We start from the raw sequence: 5,545 nt of genomic DNA, 5'->3' as shown, positions 1-5,545 counted from the left end.
CCAAGGACCACTGCTTGGCAGCGTCTACATCCATCTGGAGGGCAGGATTTCTTGTCGTCCGCAAAAAGTAGACATGGACTTGCAAGAACATCTGGATCAGAAACAGCACTGGTCCCGGGAAGAAGCCTTGAGGAACTCCAATGCAGACCACCGCTGGAGAAGAGTAGGTCGAGCCTATTCTCACTCGGAATGATCTGTCTGATAGGAACGCCTTTATCCAGCGAAGGATTTTACCTTGAATTCCATGAGACTCGAGTTTGTGGAGTAGCGGAACGTGTGGGACCCTATCAAATGCTTTTGAGAAGTCGAAAAATATGGCACCCGATATGAGTCCTTCGTCCTTGGCTGGAGTTAAGCTGTCCATAAACACGAGCATGTTTGTCACGCAAGTGCGGTGTGGGAGAAATCCGTGTTGAGCTGGAGATATCAGGTTGCTGGAAGCAAGGTGATCTGGGATAGCTCGCTTCAGAATGCGTTCCATCACCTTACATGGCACACCAGTGAGGCTTATAGGCTTGTAGCTGCCAGGCGATAGTCGATCACCAGTTTTGTAGATTGGTGTGACAGTCGCTTCCTTCCTAGCAGAGGGAAGGCGGCCGTCGTTGGCCAGCGACTGGCGAAACACTAGGTTTAGATGATTTGCCGAAGACGCCGTTGATACAAAGCAAGAATATGGTGCGAACATGTAGGCTCCCTTGGATGATTTGCTAGTGATTGTTAGCGAAAATGTCTGTTTTTCGACATTTAGTGTTTTCTGAGTCCTCTAAGACGGGTAGAATGTTAACCTCCAAAATAAGAAAGCAACTGTGATAACTAGAATAGTGGTAGTTATCGTAACTACCGAATGTACGCGAAGTATAGAAGTCCGAATATGGACGAATGAATATCGTATATTTTCGTATATCGCGGGTGTACTATATATCGCATCGTAAAACAAAGGCATATGAAAATACACTAAACAGAATGAATAGAATAGAGTCAATGTTCACCACATCCACCACACGTTGAATGAGCGTGCGGGTGTTTATAGTCTCTAATAGGTTGGAACCTTAAACGTTCAGATCTTCTCAATGTCGGATTGTCAGGTTCAGTGTTTGTTTCATGCTCATCAGAACCATCTGTAAGAGAATCAGAAAGGTCATTAGTGTTTGAAGCAACAGACGTATTGCCGCCAAACTGACCTCTAGCATTGAATTCGACCTGATCAACATGCCGTCTGTGACTTGAGAGATCTTCGAGGTCAAGAACCGTGACCATACGATTCCCGTTCCTCCCAATAACAACACCAGTAGATGGACGTAGATCGTTACCCTTGAAAAATGTTACGTCGGCAGTCCCAATGCATTCCAGGTTCGTGCGTAAGGATCTCGACTTGAATAGCTCTGCTGGACTCTTACCAGTAATTGAATGAGCAGCATTCCTGTACTGCATCAAGAAATTATCAATACCTCGATCAAGATCATGAAAAGTAACAGGGGAAATAGAATTGATGGCAGATTTCAAAGTTCGAACAAAATTTTCAGCGAGTCCATTAGACTGTGGATGACGGGGAGCAGTAAATAAATGACGACAACCAAGTCCTTTTAACCAATATTCGAGAGATTTCGCTGTGAAGTGTGAGCCGTTATCAGTGACCAAAACAATGGTACACCTTCACGACTAAATAGTTTCCTCAAAGCATACTGAGTAAACTCAGAACTCGGGGATGTCGTGAGAAATACTTCCGTCCAGCGTGAATAGGAATCTACAACCACCAGTGCATAATATTTGTTCAAAAATGGACCGCAATAATCTGCATGAATGCGTTGCCATGTTTCACAGGACAATGGCCAAGGAATCCATTTGGATGGTTTGGAATGAATTTTGTGTGTACAATTCATACAATCCTTAGCCGTACGCGCAATGTCTGCATCCAACTCTGGCCACCAACAAGTAAGTCTGGCAAGAGACTTCATTTTGTCGATGCCTAAATGTCCGGAATGCAAATCGGATAAAATGGCACTTCTGTGTGTTGGTGGAATCACGACACGATCGTTATAACACAACAATCCATCAGGTGTCAATGCTAAACTGTCTCGACGAGCATAAAATGCGGGAAATCGACGACGTTCTTGATGCGTCCATCCTCGTCTTAATGCAGAGATAACGGATGAAAAGTATTTGCGGGTATCACGCACAAGCTCGTCTCGTTTAATCGGAAGCGGTTGTACTAACAAACAATCAGAAACATTAGATTGTGATAAACTTTCTGGAACTCTGGATAGATAATCGACGTGCTGAATGGATTTAGCACCACGATGAATAATGTCATATGTATACGAACTGAGAGCGATGCTCCAACGTTGAACCATGGCTGCGGATGACTTAGCCAATGATTTCATAGGATGGTATATGAATTTCAAGGCTTCATGATCGGTCACAATCGTGAATGGTTTACCAAAAAGATACTTGTGTAGTCTACTTACACCCCAGTAGACAGCAAGAGCTTCACGCTGTGTTTGAGAATAGCCCTGTTCGGCTTGTGTTAGTCGACGGGATGCACAAATGACAGGACGGCCATTTTGTTCGAGAATAACACCTAATCCAGTTGGAGACGCATCAGTTATAACGGTTGAATGATCTTTCGCAGAAAATGGTTTCAAAATAGCGTCAGATTTAAGATAATTGAGTAAAGAACGCAAAGTTTTCTCATGCTCAGATATCCATGAAAATGTTTTCAGAGATAACAGTTCAAATAGACAATAAGCTTTCTGAGAAAAGTTAGGTATGAATCGGGAATAATATTGCAATGCACCAAGTATGGAACGAAGTTCGGACAGATTAGAAGGGGATGGAGCATTGACTAAAGGCGATAAACGTTCATTATCAGGAGAAAAACCATTTCCATCAACAGTGTAGCCTAAACATGATAGTTTGTAAACAGAAAATGCACATTTCGAAGAATTAACGGCAACATTTAAGTCATGAAATCTTTTGAATAATGCAAGCAAGCGTGAATCGTGCGTAACCTTATCGACAGCATGAACTATCACGTCATCTTGATAAGTTACAACACCTTCAAGACCGTCAGTAATTGAATTAATCACATCTTGAAATACAGCAGGAGAGACATTAAGTCCGAATGGCAAGAAATTATACCGATATAATCCAAATGGTGTATTGATGACTGTGCATTCACTAGTAGCATCATCAAGTGGTATCTGCAAGTATGCATCCTTCAAGTCTATTTTTGAAAAGATTTTTGATCCCGCTAGACGATACAACACATCTTCAGGTTCTTCTGTAGCACACGAGCGTTGAAGTAGGCTTTTGTTGAGTGTCAATCGATAATCGCCACAAATTCTAACAGTTTTACCATCAGACTTTAATGGCGTAACAATCGGCGTAGCCCATTTGGAAGACTCGACAGGTGTCAGAATACCTTTTTGGCACAATGAATCTAGAGCTAGACGCACTGGTTCACGCAAACCAAAAGGTACTATACGTCGTTTGAGGAAAATCGGATCACCAGAAACCTCGAGTTTCACTTTTGGTATGCGCATTCCTCCGGTGACTTTGGAGCAGCTCGTGATCAGTTGTTTCAATTCGGTTTCGTTGAAATTTGAAGTAAGTAGTGAAATGTTAACGTTAAGCGCACGTAAAACTTTGAGACCAATTATTGAAGGACCAGAATTCGATACAAGAAAATTACAATCAACAAAGTTACCACTGGAAACTTTGACTGGTATAGTACATGAACCAAGAAGCGGTAAAGCATGTCCAGTGATACCTCTAACAGATAATTGTGTCGGTTTTAAAACAGCAGTAGGATAAAATGCTATAAGATCTGACTCAGGAATAATGGATTCGACGCTGCCAGTATCAATGATAAAACTATGCTTTTTACCAGAGCCTGATATGAGCGTCTTCGACACATGCATAGAATTCGATAAAACAGATAAAGACATGGATGAGATGTTATCAGTCAAAGGCTTGATATCAGAATTTGAGTCGACAGTCAGTCTACAAACTCTTTTGGACTTACATACATCCTGAATATGCCCAATCTTACCACATGAAAAACATTTTGATTGGCGATGTATGCAAGTATATCTGGAGTGGTCCTGTCCACACGAAGCACATTTGCCAAGAACTTTTTTTGGTTGGCGTATTTGACGATTTTGAATGTTCGAATTCAGTTGGTTGTTTTTGTTATGATAACGCATATTGGTTTCAAATTTACCGTGTGGGCGACCTTCCAGCCCTTTCGACTTTAGTGCATTAAATAAAACGGTCTCGTTGCATTTGGTTACTTCTTTAACATCCTGGTATTGCTCGCAAATTTTTCTGATCGATATGAAGCGTTGATCAGTCTGTACTAGGAGCTTTTGTTGTAGATCTGGAAGATTAATTCCGGCAATGAGGCGATCACTCAGTTGGCTTTCAAGTTGTTGGCCGTAGTCACATTTTGCAGCCTGTGTTTGCAGTTGGAGGACAAAATCACGAATACTCTGAGATTCGGATCGAATAAGCGAATTGAATTTCGCTCGTTCTGCGGCCACAAAATTGATAGGCTTAAAATGACTGAGAATTAACTTCTTTAGAACATCGAATGTGCAATCGATCGGCGCCGTAGGGAATGATAAATTCTTCACAAGAGCATAAGCATCCTTCCCAATGTAGTGCAGGAAATAAGCTGTCTTCTTTTTATCATCCAGATCCGATTTGGTAAGACACCAAATGCTGAAGCGTTCCAAATAATCCTCCACCTCCCGTGCAGTTGAATTTACACTGAGCGATTCCAATTCAGATAACATTGTGATGAAGAGAAAAAAATTCCGGACCGCGACGCCAAATGTGATAATTAGAATAGTGGTAGGTATCGTAACTACCGAATGTACGCGAAGTATAGAAGTCCGAATATGGACGAATGAATATCGTATATTTTCGTATATCGCGGGCGTACTATATATCGCATCGTAAAACAAAGGCATATAAAAATAAACAGAACAGAATGAATAGAATAGAGTCAATGTTCACCACAGCAACAATGCCAAAAAACCTAATTTTCAAAGCAGGAATTCATGGGGGACCTGAACAGTGGCTTTTTAGATATCCAGGTAGGCCGCCACAATGGAGTGTCAGGCACCGTAGGGGTCGTATTTACACAGGAAGGCCACCTTTTTACTGGAGGCTCTCAAAATGCACAATTCTAACAGTACTGAATCCTGTGCTAGCTCCATACATTAAAGTTGGACCCGCATGCTTATTTATTCAGAAAATACTGAAATTTCCAGCTCTTTACCTTGCACTTCCGAACGCTATACATCCATTACGGTTTTCGGTTCACCACCCTGAAGGCTTCCATTAAGGCCTCAGTTTTACTACATCAAGGGATCGTAAAATTTCTGCTAGTTCATCAAACAGACAATTACAAATAAATAACCGGTTAAGTCATGTTTCATTTTTCATGCAGTAAACTACCTTTAGCTATCAATAAGTCTTTTACCGGGCAGTAGTACTTATATGAACCCCGGAACGATCATTGGATTAGCCTAATAAGGGC

Source organism: Opisthorchis viverrini, assembly GCF_000715545.1.
Source record: "Opisthorchis viverrini unplaced genomic scaffold opera_v5_58, whole genome shotgun sequence".
Classification (NCBI taxonomy): domain Eukaryota; kingdom Metazoa; phylum Platyhelminthes; class Trematoda; order Opisthorchiida; family Opisthorchiidae; genus Opisthorchis; species Opisthorchis viverrini.
The sequence above is the reverse complement of the archived record's forward strand: the minus strand, read 5'-3'. Positions refer to the sequence as shown.